This window comes from Triticum aestivum, chromosome 4A, assembly GCF_018294505.1.
Source record: "Triticum aestivum cultivar Chinese Spring chromosome 4A, IWGSC CS RefSeq v2.1, whole genome shotgun sequence".
NCBI classification, from domain to species: domain Eukaryota; kingdom Viridiplantae; phylum Streptophyta; class Magnoliopsida; order Poales; family Poaceae; genus Triticum; species Triticum aestivum.
In genome coordinates, this window is record NC_057803.1 from 509,467,607 (window position 1) to 509,484,911 (window position 17,305).

Consider the following 17,305-nt stretch of genomic DNA (forward strand, 5'->3'; position numbering starts at 1 on the left):
ACTTAGCACATATACTATACTTATTTTCGTTCTGAAGGGGACTATAGGAGGAAAGGTAATACGAGATGATCATCGCACTTCTCCAAATCTGCTCTATCCATGTTCTACCACTATGTTGTCTCTCTCTTTTCTTTCATACCTACTATTTGTATAAGGTCTGTACGTTCAAATTATCTATCTTATGACATTTTTTGTTGATCGGAATGCTTACTACCTAGCCCTGTACTATGTAATGCATGCAGAAAATATCCAGATTGATCTGAATTGTATATTTTTAATAAACCAAATATAATGCATGTGACAAACCAGTTTCAGTATTCATTTTTCACTTTCCCCGAGGCACGTGCTCTAAAAGATTATTTTTTTGATATTCTTACGGTGAGAGAGACATAGGTCAAACTCTCAAAGAATTTGTTGAGGAAGATGATTCCTCTACATAGTCTATATATGTGAACTATGAACCCTTTGGTTCTTTACATCGGCGTGAGTATATGATGTAGAGAATAAAATGCTTTCCATTTGACCTGTTGGTCAGTAGCGTACACGTTGCACTAGAAAATCATAATTTAGAAAAGGTTCATTCTTAGGATCTGTTGGTTAGGACATCACTTATTGCTATATATGGATTAAATGCCCAAAAAAATCCAATTCTTATGGTAAAATATAGTAGAAAGACTAGCCCGTGCATCGCACGGGTTTGACGACTAGTAGTGTTAACCACTGTATGCAGTAACTGAATTTGAAATCCACAACACAGCAATGGCAATCAGCAATCGGCAATCGTAAACAGGCCGTGACGGAGCTCACCTCGAGCGCGTCGACAATGAGGAGCAGGACAATGATCTTCTCGGAGAACCTCTGCCGCTCCTCGTGGTCGTGCGAGAGGCGGCGCCTGTAGGAGAGGTTGTAGAAGAGGGACCAGAGCTCCTTGAGCTTGGCCTTGGCGACGGCGAGATTGCGCAGGCAGCTGAGCACCTGGGAGCGGTGGGTGAGGTGCGCCCTGTAGTTCATCTAGATGAGCAGCACGGCATCCTACAGCGACAGCTCCTTGGCCTTCCCCTTGCCGTTCCCCATGGCAAAGGCCTGCATCATCAGAAAGAGAGACAAATGTCAGGCGGTCAGCACACATATGACAGTAGTGCATTGCAAGGGAGCAGAATCCTCAAGCTGATATCATTCAGAGCAGAGTTCAGTCAATCTGTAGCCAGTACTAAGCACAGATCTAGAGTGTGGACACTAGCATCCTCTAAAATTCCAAATTTTCACTCAAATCCAGCGAGAGGTAACTTGGATCTATTGGAAATTCTACTGGAAATCACACATTTCGTTCAGATCGGGCCACAGACCCCAAACCCCCACAAAAATCTCATCTTTTGTGCTGAGTACCGTACCTTGTGGATGGCGTCGCAGCCGGCGGTGTTGTCCTCGGGGATCTCCTCGATCTGGACGCACGTCCTCGCCGGCTTCTTCTTGTCATGGTCCTTGTCCTTGGTGGCGGCCTTGATCTTCTTGGGCTTCTTCGGCCTGCGCTCCTCGACCTCCAGCTCATCCTCGTCGTCGTCGGAGGCGGTGAAGTCCTCCTCCCAGGTGTAGGCATGCAACCATGGCTCGAGCGAGCCTTTCCCTTGATCTCGGTGCCCCACTTGGTCTTAGTCTTGCCTCCGGCGCCGCCCTTGGACTTGGCCTCCCACCTCCACTTGCGGTTGAATCCGTCGTCGTTGGGGGAGGCGAGCTCCGCCTCCCACTTGAGCACCCGGCCCCTGCCGCGCGGCTTCTCCTCCGCCGTCCACTTGACCTTCCGGCCGCCGGGCTCCGTGGCCGCGTAGGTGTACTTGCGGCATGCCGGCTGCGGGGCGGCCGCGCGGGCCGCGAGCTCGAGCGGCGACGCGGTCGGTGAGGTCGTGCAGGAGGAAGGCATGCGGGGAGGGGATGGGGGGCGGGACGAAGAAGGGGTCGACGGGGAGGTAGAGGTCGAGGAGGTCGGGGTGGTGGGGGAAGGCGAAGGGGGATGGGGATGGGGATGGGGGTGGGAGGAAGGGGCGCAGGAGGCGGAGAGGGAGGAGGTAGGTGGTGGTGTGTGGATGAGATGCCAACGTCGTTTTTTTTACCTGGATGGGTGGGGAGGGAGGGAGGGGATAACCCCACAGTTTTTTTACCTAAAAAAATAACCCCATCTCTTTGCCGTCTGCTAGCAGATGGCAAAGAGGTGGGGCTGGTACGCCGTTACAGTTTGACGGCCATAGGATTTGCCAACCTCTTTGCCATCTGCTGGCAGATGGCAAAGATTAGTTGCCATCCACTAGCAGATGACAAAGAATTGGCTGATGGCAACCATGTTCTTTGCCATTTGTCAGTTCTTTGCCATCTGTTTTTTATAAGCAGATGGCAAAGACGTTCTTTGCCATCAGCTGGCAGATGGCAAAGAGCTAGCTGATGGCAAATTCCGTGTTTCTAGTAGTGATGGTTTAGTCTGTAGGACCAACAACAATCATAATCATAGGCTAGTAGGGCCGGACTAATGGGCTGTGAAGACATGAAGGCCGAAGACTGTACCCGTGTCCGGATTGGACTCTCCTTGGTGTGGAAGGCAAGCTTGGCGACCGACTACGAAGATTCCTTCTTTTGTAACGGACTCTATGTAACCCTAGATCCTCCCGGTGTCTATATAAACTGGAGGAGTTAGTCCAGAGAGGATACACACATTACCATAGTCATACAGGCTAGACTTTTAGGGTTTAGCCATTACGATCTCGTGGTAGATCAACTCTTGTACTACTTATATCATCAAGATCAATCAAGCAGGAAGTAGGGTATTACCTCCATCGAGAGGGCCCGAACCTGGGTAAACATTGTGTCCCCCGCCTCCTGTTACCATCCGCCATAGACGCATAGTTCGGGAACCCGAGATCCGCCGGTTTTGACACCGACACCAGGCTCCGAGAAGAGGCCTACGCAGCATTGCAACAAGGCGTTCTTGGATTCGCGAGCGGCCATCCGGGTATGTTTCTCACTTCTTCATCTTTGATCCTTGTCTTTTTTGTACTTCTCTATGGGGGGCGTGTCAGCGCACCCACTGGGTGTAGTCCCCGAGTTTCAGGCCGGCTGATGAGCAGGCGGCTCGGAACTTTAATTGGCAAGCTTTGAGTACTAACATTGTCTGATATCTTCACTGTAGGATTAGCATAACCTCCGCGCGGCCACCTTCAACTCCAACGTCCAAGAGTTGGAGCAGCGGACCGCCGACTTGTCAGAAAGTCGGAGTAAGTCTTTGTTTCCTTTCTCTGCAGGGGCATGCTGGCGCACCCGCGGGCTGTAGTCCCCGAGATTCGGGCCGACTGCTAAGTAGTCGGGCCTGATCTCCCCGGCAACTATACTTTCTCTTTGCTGATGTTGATAACTTCTTTCTCTACGGGGGGGCGCTGGCGCACCCGTGAGCTGTAGTCCCCGAGATTCGGGCCGACTGCTGAGCAGTCAGGCCGGATCTCTCCAGCGACTGTACTTTTTCACTGTTGGTTGCTGACGTCTTTTTCTCCGTTCTTGTAGAGGCCAACGCTACTTTGCAGCAGAAGCTGGGCGACGCCAACACCGCGTTATGCGCCAAGGAGGCGGAGCGCAATGAGCTAGCCCAAGAGTGTGACCAGCTGACCACGCAACTGGCGGAGCAGGCGGAGCTTCTCAAGAAAGCCCAGAAGGAGGCGGAGGAAAAGGAGTCCGGTCTCCTTGCTGAGTTCGAGACTGAACGCTCCGCCTGGACCAATAAGGAGGCGTTGCTTAGTGCCGGCTTCAGCAAAATAGAAGACATGGTTGACGGTAAGCTTCCCTCTTTTTTCTTTCTCCGAGCCACCGACTGCTGATCGAGCCGGCTTCTTACTTCTAACTTTGGCTCTTTGCTTTCTGTTTGAGCATATTTCTTCCCTGGTCATTCTGGCGCTGCCAATCAGGCCATCGAGGCTGACCGCGAAGGGTGGAGGGCGGAAGGTGCGCAGATTGCTGCCAACGCCCCCCGGACCCTCAGCGAACAACTTCTCATTATCCAGGCCCGTCTTCGGCTGGCTCATTGGATGATGCGCCATCTTCAGCGCATTGGGGCGCAGGCCATCTCTGCCCTGTGACCAAACATGCAGGCTCCGCGCACTCCCAGTCGAACTATCGACTGGCTGGAGGTGGCGGCCGGCCGTCTTGAGTCATGGAAGGGCTCCTCGGCCTGGGCTGGAGCACGCTGGGCCTTGGAGTTCATCAAGGCATGGTACCCTAGGCTAAATCTAGCCCAGTTGATCACATTTCGACAGGAGGCCCAGGAGGAGCTGGTGGCGGTGGAGCATGATCTTATCAAGCGGGCGGTGGCGATCGCCGAGTACAGCAACACCAGCATCTTCGTCCCGGAGCTGGCTGAGAATGGTGCCGAGGCGCCACCAGAGTGGTTTTGGCTGAACCCGGAGGATGGCGAGGACTCAGCCGAAGTGATCGACTCTAGCGACGAGGGAGAAGACGAGGAGGACGAGGAAAGTGAAGAGGAAGCGCCAGAGGTTGAAGCGGACGGCCAGCCCCAGCTCGACCGCGCCTCCAGTAACGAGCCACGCCCGGGTGAGCCGACTCCTGCTGAAGGCAACCAAGTGGAGACTGACCTGCCGACCGCTCCACCAACCGGCACCATCGACTCCACCATTCCGCCGAATCCGTCTGCTGCTCCCTAGGCTGCCAATTTATCTTTTGTTTTTTCCTGCTTATCAGTCTCGACAAACATGTTAACTTCGCTCAATTCCACCCGCGGGGTGTATTCCAAACTTCTGTTGAGTGTTGGCCAAGGGCCTTTTGATGTGTAAATATATTTTCCGAGTTCTATCTTTCCTTGCTTTCTGCTCCTTGGCTATTTTCCTTTGGCTCCCTCCCCGGGCTACCGTCTTGCCAGCCAAACAGCAGCTCTGTGGACTGCGGTTGTGTCAAGTACTTGGCTGCGTTGGGAGGGTAAGTACTTAGCCGATTAGAGTATTTTTGGCAAGTTAGGTAGAAGCCGGTCGACCGGCTGCTCAACAGCCGGTCGGTGAGGCGGGACGCCAGCTTGAACTATGTGCATGCTTTGGGTCCTTAGCCATTTTTCATGCGGACACCCTTTCTGCCTTTAACTCCTGCCCACCGGATAGTCGCTCTGCAAGCTGTGGCTTCTGGAAGGAGAAGGCTTGGATGCCAACACACTACTTGTCTGGCTGCAGGAAGCACCGCATAGTACAAGGCGGCGAGCCCCTCGGGCCGACTTGTCGGACCCGGTGCCAGGCGGAAAAATGAAATAACACATCCATAGGCATAATATTTATCATATAGATAAAGGAGGGTAGTCCCCGAGCTCTTCTCGGGGGACCCGGAGTCTTCGTACTTAATACAAAAGGTAGCGTGGTACATACTCCATCAACTGTAAAACCTTCGAAGGAGGTTTGCATTCCATGGCCGCTCCGTCTCCTTGCCGGAGTCGTCTCTCTTGCATGCTCGAGGCTTTTGACCATCGATTAGGTAGTAGGAGTCATTGCCCAATACCTTGCTGATGATGAAGGGGCCTTCCCAAGGTGCCGAGAGCTTGTGCTGGCTGGCTGTTCGCTGGATCCGCCGAAGCACAAGGTCTCCCTCTTGGAAGGATCTTGGATTGACCTTCCGATTGTAGTATCGGCGTAGGCTTTGTTGGTAGATGGTGGACCGACTGAGTGCCAACAGCCAGCCCTCTTCCAGCAGATCGACACCATCTTCTCGTGCTTCTTTTGCCTCCTCTTCGGTGTACATGGTGACTCGAGGGGAGTCGAATTCTATGTCCGTCAGGATGACAGCTTCGACACCGTAGACGCGAAAGAAAGGCGTGAAGCCGGTTGACCTGTTCGGAGTTGTACGCATGCTCGAGAGGATGGCCGGCAGCTCGTCGAGCCAGCAGCCGGCCGAACGCTCCAGGGGCTCGACCAGTCAGGGCTTGATGCCGGACAAAATATGGCTCTTTGCTCGCTCCACTTGGCCGCTTGACTGCGGATGGGCAATCGACGCTAGGTCCAGTCGGATGCCCTGCGTCGCGCAGAAACGAGCCAAGGCACCTTTAGCAAAGTTTGTGTCATTGTCGGTGATGATGCTGTGTGGTATGCCGTACCGGATGGTGATGTTTGAGATGAAAGTCACGACAGTCGGACCCTTCAACTTCTTAATTGGTTTTGCTTCTATCCACTTGGTGAACTTGTCCACCGCGACAAGCAGGTGAGTCTTGCCGCCGCGTGCTGTCTTGAATGGTCCCACCATGACCAGCCCCCAGATAGCAAAGGGCCAGGCAATGGGGATGGTCTTGAGTGTAGAAGCCAGCTGATGCGTCTTGGAGCAGAACTTCTGGCACCCTTTGCATTTCTAGACCAAGTCTTTGGCGTCTTCTAGAGCAGTCGGTCAGAAAAACCCATGGCGAAAAGCTTTGGCAACGAGTGCTCTTGAAGTCGCGTGGTGGCCACACTCGCCTTGGTGGATATCTTTGAGGATTGCTTGGCCTTGCTCTGGCTCCACGCAGTGCTGGTACACACTAGTAACGTTGCGCCTCACAAGTTCTCTGTTGACAGTGGTGTATGCTGCCGCCCGACGTTGTACTTGTCGGGCCGAGATCTCATCAGTCGGCAGGTCTTTATTCACCAAAAAATTGAGGATGGGCTGAGCCCAGGAAGGTGCTGCTATTTCTTCTACTGCAAGGGCTACTACTTGCACGAGGGCGGTTCGGCCGGGAGGCGGTGGGTTGGAGTCGACCACCGCTTGCTGAGTCGATGAAGTCCCCAGGCCGACTGCTGCAGTCCCGGGCCGCCTGCCGAATTCCCCGCGCCGGCTGCTGCGGTCCTCAAGTCGAATCCGACTGCTTCAGGAGGAGCCGGCACGAAGATGGAATCTGACTCTGGCGATGGCTTGACAGACAGCTCGAAGAGGCGTTTCAGGGCAACGCCGGCTGGTATTTCTTGCCGGGTAGAGCCAATCCGTGCCAAAGCATCGGCTTGCTCATTGTAATTTCTTTGCACATGGAGGAACTCACACCGTTCAAAGTATCCACTGAGTTGCTGTACGAGGAAGCGGTGGCTCGCCATATTTGTGTCCTTGGCGTCCCAGTCGCCTGACAACTGCTGGACCACCAAGTCGGAATCACCATAGCATAGGATCCGGCGAGTGCCCAGTTCCTTGGCAAGCCAGAGCCCGTGAATGAGTGCTTCCTATTCAGCAACGTTGTTGGAGGCGGCATAGTGGATTTGCAGCACATATCTGAGCTTATTGTCTTTGGGAGAGGTGAGGACGATGCCGGCTCCCAAACCGGTGCGCATCTTGGAACCATCAAAGTGCATTCGCCAATAAGTGGAGTCTGGCACTGGCAGCAGGTACTGGGTCTCGGCCCAGTCGACGAGGAAGTCGGCCGGTGCGTGTGACTTGATGGCGGTGCGAGGCTGGTAGTAGATGGTGTAGGGGGGCAAATCTATGGCCTATTTGGCCACTCGGCCTGAAGCATCTCGGCTTCCAATGATCTCGGCAAGTGGAGAAGTGCAGACCACGGTGATTGGATGTTCTTGAAAGTATGGCTTCAGCTTCTTGGCGGCGAAGTATACGCCGTAGCACATCTTCTGATAGTGGGGGTATTTCTGCCTGGAGGCGGACAATACTTCACTCAGGTAAAACACCGGCCTCTGGACTGGCAGTGCTTTGCCTTCTTCCTTGCGTTCCACAACTATGACTATGCTGACCACTTGGCTGGTGGCGGCGATGTAGAGAAGCATGGGATCCTTATCAGTCGGAGCCGCCAGGACAGGCGGAGTGGTCAACATCTTTTTGAGCTAGAGAAAAGCTTCATCCGCCTTGTCGTTCCACTCGAAAAAGTGGTCTTCTTCATTAGCTGGCATAGGGGAAGAGCCTTCTCGCCCAGCCGACTGATGAAACACTTGATGGATGCCAAGCAGCCGGTAAATTTTTGCACGTCCAGCAGTCGGGTGGGCACCTCCATCCTATCGATGGCCTTGATCTTCAAAGGGTTGCATTCTATGCCGCGCTCTGAGACCAGGAAGCCAAGTAGCTGGACAGCTGGTACTCCAAACACACATTTTTCCGGGTTGAGCTTGACCTGAAAGCGGTGCAAGTTTTCAAAGGTCTCCTTCAGGTCTTATTGAAGCGTTCCACGCTTCTCTGTCTTCACCACAACATCATCCACATAGACATGGGCGTTTCTGCCGAGTTGTTTGAGTAGACACTTCTGCATGCAACACTGAAATGTGGCACCGGCATTTCCCAAGCCGAACGTCATGGTCAGGTAGCAGAAGGCTTCGAATGGCGTGATGAAGGCAGTCTTCAGCCTGTCGGCCGGGTTCAGCTTGATTTGATGATACCCTGAGTATGCATCCAAAAAGCTCAACAGCTCGCATCCGGCTGTGGAGTCAATCACTTGTTCGATTCTTGGCAAAGCAAATGGGTCTTTGGGGCTAGATTTGTGGAGGCTGGTATAATCAATACACATGCTCCACTGCATGTTCTTCCTCAGTACAAGGACTGGGTTGGCTAACCATTCCGGAAAGAACAGTTCCATGATGAAGCCAGCTGCTAGAAGCCGAGCTATCTCTTCTCCAACAACTCTTCTCTTTTCTTCTGACAGGCGGCGCAAGGGCTGCCTGACTGGCTTGGCATCAGATCGGGCAGGTAGCTTGTGCTCGGTGAAATCCGTCGGAATACCTGGCATGTCTTTGGGAGACCATGCAAAGATTTCCCGATTCTCACGGAGGAAAACGACGAGCTTGCTTTCCTATTTGCTATCAAGGTTCGCACCTATGACAGTGTGCCTCTCCGGGTGCTCCAGGTCCAAAGGTATCTTCTTCGTTTCTTTCGCCGGCTTGAACGAGCCCTCGGCTTCTGACTCCTTCGGGTTGGGTGACATTTTCGGCTGCTTACCTGTCATCGCCACAACCCGGTCAAGGAGCTGCTTCTCAGCCGCGATCACGAGGGACTCGGCTAGCCGGCTGCTGTCTGTTGCACAGGCGGATGACTTCTTGTAGTCCCCTGCTATGGTCAGGATTCCCTTGGAACTCGGCATCTTCATCTTGAGGTAAGCATAGTGGGGGACCACCATGTGTTCGAAATATGCCCTAGAGGCAATAATAAATTAGTTATTATTATATTTCCTTGTTCATGATAATCGTTTATTATCCATGCTAGAATTGTATTGATAGGAAATTCAGATACATGTGTGGATACATAGACAACACCATGTCCATAGTTAGCCTCTAGTTGACTAGCTCGTTGATCAATAGATGGTTACGGTAGCTTAAATAAGATGACCCCTCGCAATAATTTCAAGAAAGTGTTCCCCCTAACTGTGCACCGTTGAGAAGGTTCGTTGTTTTGAAGCACCATGTGATGATCGGGTGCGATAGATTCTAACGTTCGAATACAACGGGTGTAAGCCAGATTTACACACGCAATACACTTAGGTTGACTTGACGAGCCTAGCATGTACAGACATGGCCTCGGAACACGGAAGACCGAAAGGTCGAACATGAGTCGTATAGAAGATACGATCAACATGAAGATGTTCACCGATGATGACTAGTCCGTCTCACGTGATGATCGGACACGGCCTAGTTGACTCGGATCATGTATCACTTAGATGACTAGAGGGATGTCTATCCGAGTGGGAGTTCATTAAATAATCAGATGAACTTAATTATCATGAACATAGTCAAAAGTACTTTGCAAATTATATCGTAGCTTATGCTTTAGTTCTACTATTTTAGATATGTTCCTAGAGAAAATTTAGTTGAAATTTGATAGTAGCAATTATGCGGACTGGGTCCGCAAACTGAGGATTATCCTCATTGCTGCGCAGAAGGATTATGTCCTTAATGCACCGCTCAGTGAGCTGAACCTTGAGCGTCGGTTGTGGATGTTGCGAACATCTGACATACACGTTTTGATGACTACATGATAGTTCACTGTGTAATGCTAAATGGTTTAGAATTGAGGCACCAAAGACGTTTTTTGAAACGTCGCAGAACATATGAGATGTTCCAAGGACTGAAATTGGGATTTCAGGCTAGTGCCCATGTCAAGAGGTATGAGACCTCTGACAGGTTTCCTAAACCTGCAAACTAAGGAGAAAAGCTCAATCGTTGAGCATGTGCTCAGATTGTATGAGTACTACAATCGCTTGAATCGAGTGGGAGTTGACCTTCCGGATGAGATAGTGATGGTTCTCCAAACTCACTGCCACCAAGTTGCTAGAGCTTCGTGATGAACTATAACATATCAGAGATAGATGTGGTGATCCTTGAGCTATTCGTGACACCGTGAAAGTAGAAATAAAATAGGAGCATCAATTGTTGATGGTTAGTAAAACCACTAGTTTCAAGAAGGGCAAGGGCAAGAAAGGGATACTTCATGAAACGACAAATCAGTTGCCGCTCTAGTGAAGAAACCCAAAGTTGAACCCAAGCCCGAGACTAAGTGCTTCTGTAATAAGGGGAACAGTCACTGAAGTGGAACAACCCTAGATACTTGGTAGATAAGAAGGCTGGCAAGGCTGACATAATTATGTATTGGACATACATTATATTAAATGTGTACTTTACTAGTACTCCTAGTAGCAGCAGGGTATTAGATACCGGTTCAGTTGCTAAGTGTTAGTAACTCGAAATAAAAGGCTACAGAATAAACGGAGACTAGCCAAAGGTGAGACGATGATATGTGTTGGAAGTGTTTCCAAGGTTGATGTGATCAAGCATCGCACGCTCCGTCTACCATCGGGATTGGTGTTAAACCTAAATAATTGTTATTTGGTGTTTGCGTTGAGTATAGACATGATTGGATTATGTTTATCGCAATACGGTTACTCATTTAAGGAGAATAATGGTTACTCTGTTTATTTGAATAATACCTTCAATGGTCTTGCACCTAAAATGAATGGTTCATTGAATCCTGATCGTGGTGATACACATGTTCATGCCAAAAGATATAAGATAGTAATGATAGTACCACATACTTGTGGCACTGCAATTTGACTCATAATGGTATAAAACGCATGAAGAAGCTCCATGTTGATGGATCTTTGGACTCACTTGATTTTGAATCACTTGAGACATGCGAACCATGACTATAGGTATATATGCTTGAAGAAACTCCATACAGATGGATCGTTTGGGCTCACTTGATTTTGAATCACTTGAGACATGCAAATCATACCGCATGGGCAAGATGACTGAAAGGCCTCGTTTTCAGTAAGATGGACAAGAAAGCAACTTGTTGGAAGTAATACATTTTGATGTGTGCAGTCCAATGAGTGCCGAGGCATGTAGTGGATATCGTTATGTTCTTACTTCATAGATGATTTGAGTAGATGCTGAGTATATTTACTTGATGAATCACGAGTCTGAATTATTGAAAGGTTCAAGTAATTTCAGGGTGAAGTTGAAAGATCGTCATGACAAGAGGATAAAATATCTATGATATGATCATAGAGATGAATATCTGAGTTACGAGTTTGGCACACAATTAAGACATTGTGGAAATTGTTTCACGACTAATACCGCTTGGAACACCATAGTGTGATGGTGTGTCCGAACATCATAACTGCACCCTATTGGATATGGTGCATACCATGATGTCTCTTATCGAATTACCACTATCGTTTATGGGTTAGGCATTAGAGATAACCGCATTCACTTTAATAGGGCACCACACAATTCCGTTAAGACGACACCGTATGAACTGTGGTTTAGAGAAACCTAAGCTGTTGTTTCTTAAAAGTTTGCGGATATGACGCTTATGTGAAAAGGTTTCAAGTTGATAAGCTCGAACCCAAAGCGGATAAATGCATCTTCATAGTATACCCAAAAATAGTTGGGAATACCTCCTATTTCAGATCCAGAAGCAAAAGTGATTGTTTCTAAAACGAGTCCTTTCTCGAGGAAAAGTTTCTCTCAAAAGAATTGAGTGGGAGGATGGTGGAGACTTGATGAGGTTATTGAACCGTCACTTCAACTAGTGTGTAGCAGGGCACAGGAAGTTGTTCCTGTGGCACCTACACCAATTGAAGTGGAAGCTTATGATAGAGATCATGAAACTTCGGATCAAATCACTACCAAACCTCGTAGGACAAACAAGGATGCGTACTACTTCAGAGTGGTAAATAATCCTGTCTTGGAAGTCATGTTGCTAGACAACAATGAACCTACGAGCTATGGATAAGCGATGGTGGGCCCGGATTCCAAAAAAATGGCTCGAGGCCATAAAATCCGAGAGAGGATCCATGTATGAAAACAAAGTGTAGACTTTGGAAGAACTACTTGATAGTCGTGAGGCTGTTGGGTGCAGATGGATTTTAAAAGGAAGACGGACAATGATGGTAAGTGTCACCATTAAGAAAGCTCGACTTGTCGTTAAGATGTTTCCCGACAAGTTCAAGGAGTTGACTACGATGAGACTTTCTCACTTGTAGAAATGCTAAGAGTCTGTTGGAATTATGTTAGCAGTTACTGCATTATTTATGAAATCTTGTAGATAGGATGTCAAAACATTGTTTCCTCGACGATTTTCTTGAGGAAAGGTTGTATGTGATACAACCGGAAGGTTTTGTCAATCCTAAAAGATGCTAACAAGTATGCAAAGCTCCAGCAATCCTTCTAAGGACTGGAGTAAGCATCTCGGAATTGGAATGTACGCTTTGATGAGATGATCAAAGATTTTAGGTTTATACAAAGTTTATGAGAAACTTGTATGTCTAAAGAACTGAGTGGGAGCACTATAGAATTTCTGATGAGTATATGTTGTTAACATATTGTTGATCAGAAATGATGTAGAATTTCTGGAAAGCATGCAGGGTTATTTTAAAAAGTTTTTCAATGGAAAACCTGGATTAAGCTACTTGAACATTGATCATCAAGATCTATAAGGATAGATCAAAAATGCTTAATGGTACTTTCAAATGAACATATACCATGACAAGATTTTGAAGGAGTTCAAAAATAGATCGGCAAAGCAGGAGTTCTTCGCTGTGTTATAAGGTATAAGTGTTGAGCAAGACTCAAGAACTGACCACGGCAGAATAGAGAGAGAAATGGCGAAGGTCGTCCCCTATTCTTTAGACATAGGCTCTAAAGTATGCTATGTTGTACCGCACCTGAAGGGGTACAAGTGTGATCTAGGAATGGATCACAGGACAACAGTTAAGGTTATCCTTAGTAACTACTGGACTAAGGAATTTTCTCGATTATGGAGGTGGTAAAAGAGTTCGTCGTAAAGGGTTACGCCGATGCAATCTTTGACACTAATCTGGATGATTCTGAGTAGTAAACTGAATTCGTATAGTAGAACAGTTATTTGGAATAGCTCCAAATATAGCGCGGTAGCTGCATCTAAAAGATGACATACAGATTTGCAAAGCACACACGGATCTGAAATGTTCAGACCCGTTGACTCTAGTAAACTCTTTGGGTGTCAGTCACATGGGGATGTGACCTTGAGTGTTAATCACATAGCGACGTGAACTGGATTATTGACTCTAGTGCAAGTGGGAGACTGTTGGAAATATGCCCTAGAGGCAATAATAAATTAGTTATTATTATATTTCCTTGTTCATGATAATTGTTTATTATCCATGCTAGAATTGTATTGATAGGAAACTCAGATACATGTGTGGATACATAGACAACACCATGTCCCTAGTAAGCCTCTAGTTAACTAGCTCGTTGATCAATAGATGGTTACGGTTTCCTGACCATGGACATTGGATGTCGTTGATAACGGGGTCACATCATTAGGAGAATGATGTGATGGACAAGACCCAATCCTAAGCCTAGCACAAGATCGTGTAGTTCGTATGCTAAAGCTTTTCTAATGTCAAGTATCATTTCCTTAGACCATGAGATTATGCAACTCCCAGATACCGTAGGAATGCTTTGGGTGTACCAAACGTCACAACGTAACTGGGTGACTATAAGGGTGCACTGCGGGTATCTCCGAAAGTGTCTGTTGGGTTGGCACGAATCGAGACTGGGATTTGTCACTCCGTGTAACGGAGAGGTATCTCTGGGCCCACTCGGTAGGACATCATCATAATGTGCACAATGTGACAAAGGAGTTGATCATGGGATGATGTGTTATGGAACGATTAAAGAGACTTACTGTAACGAGATTGAACAAGGTATCGGGATACCGACGATCGAATCTTGGGCAAGTGCTATACCGGTAGACAATGGGAATTTTATACGGGATTGATTGAATCCTTGACATCGTGGTTCATCCGATGAGATCATCGTGGTGCATGTGGGAGCCAACATGGGTATCCAGATCCCGCTGTTGGTTATTGACCGGAGAGTTGTCTCGGCCATGTCTGCATGACTCCCAAGCCCGTAGGGTCTACACACTTAAGGTTTGATGACGCTAGGGTTATAGGAAATAGATGTACGTGGTTACCGAATGTTGTTCGGAGTCCCAAATGAGATCACGGACGTCACGAGGAGTTCTGGAATGGTCCGGAGATAAATATTTATATATGGGAAGTCATCATACGGTCACCGGAATAATTCGGGGGTTACCGGTATTGTACTGGGACCACCGAAGGGGTTCCGGGGGTCCACCAGGAGGGTCCACCTGCCCCGGAGGGCCCTATGGGCTGTGTGTGGAGAGGGACCAGCCCCTTAGTGAGCTGGGCGCCTCCCCCCTAGGGCCCATGCGCCTAGGGTTTGGGGGGCAAGGCAACCTGTGTCTTGCCCCCCAAGACAAGGGGGGCGCCCCAAACCCTAGGCGCGCCTAGGGTTTGGAGGGCAAGGCAACCACGCGAAAGTGATCTTTGTCTCCAAAGAGGATGTCAATCAGTGTCTTGCCGATTGGTAAGCAGGAAAGGCCAGGAACTATGCCATGGAATACAGTCCGACTGGGCTGGAGCTGTCTCTGCTTGATTCCCAACTTCTCCATAATATCTTTGCACAAGATGTTGATGCTGTTGCCACCATCTATTAGAACTTGGGAGAAGCGAGCAGCCGCCTCTCCATGGCAAAGGTGGCATCCAACACTAGAGCATAAGATCTGGGAGAAGGCATCACCTCCGGGTGGTCAGCTCTGCTCCAGCTGTGGGCTTTTCAGACCAATGCATGAACTCGGGGGTCTCTGATGCCACTTCATTTACTTCTTGTTGCCGCTGCTGTCCACTGTGCTTATCGTCAGCCATGTTCATAAACACGACATAAGCTCCACGCTCTTTAGGATATTCATCTTGCATTGCACCGACTGGCCGAACCGCCGGCTGCTGTGGAGGAGGAGGCGGTGGGCCAGCAGGCGGAGGAGGCTGGAGTCCGTCGCCCTTGGCGATCCTGGTGAGCCAGTGGCATTTTTGAGTGGTGCGGTTGGACGGCTTCGCGCCGCTGTGGAACTTGCAGGGTGCATCTAGATTCTGCTCGTACGAGAAGGCAGGGAACCAGTTGGTCTTGCCGCCCTTTTGGCGTTTGGGAGGAGGCTGCCCTTCTGGCTGCTAGTCTTCAACTATCGCCACCTGCCAGCTTGTGGAAGCCGACTGCGTGGCCTTGCGCTTATGGTCATTCTGTTGCTGACGCCGACTGGTGTCACCAGCTGGGGTCTGAGGAGTTTGAGGGTCCACCTTGCCCGATGCGTCAACTTGGATCTCCACCTTCATGGAGGAGTCGGCCGTGGCGTACTTGTCTTCTATGATCAGCAGTTCATCAAGGGTTGTTGGCTCGTTGCAGAGAAGCTTCTGCTAGAGGAGGGTGCCTTCTTGGCACCCGGCGGTGAAGTACTCGATGGCTTGCACCTCGTGCACGCCCTCGCAAGAGTTGCACAGCTCGGCCCAATGCATAAGGTAATCGCAAATTGATTCGTTGGGGCCTTGGACGCACAAGGAGAGCTGGCGAAGCTTGGGCGGCCGCTTGTAGGTGCTGGTGAAGTTGCGGATGAATGCTTCAGTGAAATCGACCTAGTTGTTGATGCTGCGGGGCTTCAGGCTGTTCAGCCATGTCCGGGCCGTGCCCTAGAGCATGAGCGGAACATACTTCATGGCAACGTGCTTGTTGCCGTTGGCGATGCTGATGGCTGTGGAGTAGTCGACCAGCCAGTCCTCCGGCTTCACGGAGCCGGTGTAGTTGGGCGTATCTCTCGGGAGCATGAACCCTTTGGGGAAGGCTCATCTTGGATGCGGGGGCCAAAACAAGGCGGACCCAGCTCGTCCTATTCTTCTAGTGCCAGGGAATGGTTGAGGCGGTCGATCCGGTGGCGGGCGTCGTTCTCTCTGATTCCTTCTCGGCGACCGAGGCGGTCGCCGAGCGTCGGGTGGTTAACAGGTGGCGGGGAAATGCACCTCTCCCTGTGGGGAGGGGTAGGCGGACAGTCGTCTCGTCGCTGCAGCTCTTGGGCGACCGTCTTGGTCGCGCTCGATGGTGATGCGAGTCCGGCTACGGCTGGCAGCCGGCTCCTTGTCTGTTCTATTGCGGACGCCACCAGTCAGCGTCCGAGATGTCGTGCCTTGCTCTCGGCGGGGAGGCGGGTCGTCGTTTCGCCAGTTGGGCGCCTCAGTGCTGCAGCCGGCGTCTTGGTGCTCAGTAGCCATGTCAAGGAGCTGCTGGACGCGCTCCGTCATGTGGCGAAGCTCGTCGCCCTCGAGCGTGTCTAGCTTGTCTGCAGCCGCATGGGCTGCTCGTATGTTTTCTACGGGTGTGGTGTAGACGGGGCGATCCGCCCCAAACATGCTGGCAATGGCCGCGCCGCGCTGCTTAATCACGCCAATGCGACTAGGCCCACCAAGAGCTGGCGTGCTGCCAACGGCACGGTCCATCTCACACTGGTAGGCCTCTAAAAGGCGTCTCATGCTGGCCAGCTTGTTGGCGCTCTCGACGAGCTGGATGCGGCGCGCTTCCAGCGTCTTGACGTCGGCTTCTTCGGGAATGGGCGCAGTTAGGTCTTGTAGTGCCGCCTGCAACAGATCTTGGCCACCTCCGCGAGAGTGCTCGCTATGGCTGATGACGAGCACCTCCTTGACGGTGTTGCTGCCGCTATCCGCGCAAGGAAGCGGTTCGTCGTAGACCACCATATTGGTGGGGAACGCGTCAGGCAACGCGTGTCGGAGTCGACAAGCATCGGGTTGGTGGAGCCAACCGACTCCAAGTCTGCAGCGGGCTCGCTGACGACATGGAGCTGATCGAGGAGGCTCACAAGGCGGCTCTCGGGGCCTTCTGTGCCCGCATTAGATGCGGGCTCGCCGGGGAGGCAGATTTCGCCAACAAGGTCGGCAAGGCAGCTCGCCGCACAGACAAACTCCGCGTCTTGCAACACGTCG

At 50.4% G+C, this 17,305-nt stretch overlaps 1 pseudogene; it reads right to left on the reverse strand.

Annotated features, from left to right (window-relative positions):
• Positions 1-675: 675 nt before the first annotated feature.
• On the reverse strand, positions 676-17,059 carry LOC123083871 (uncharacterized; annotated as a pseudogene).
• Between the last annotated feature and the right edge of the window lie 246 nt (positions 17,060-17,305).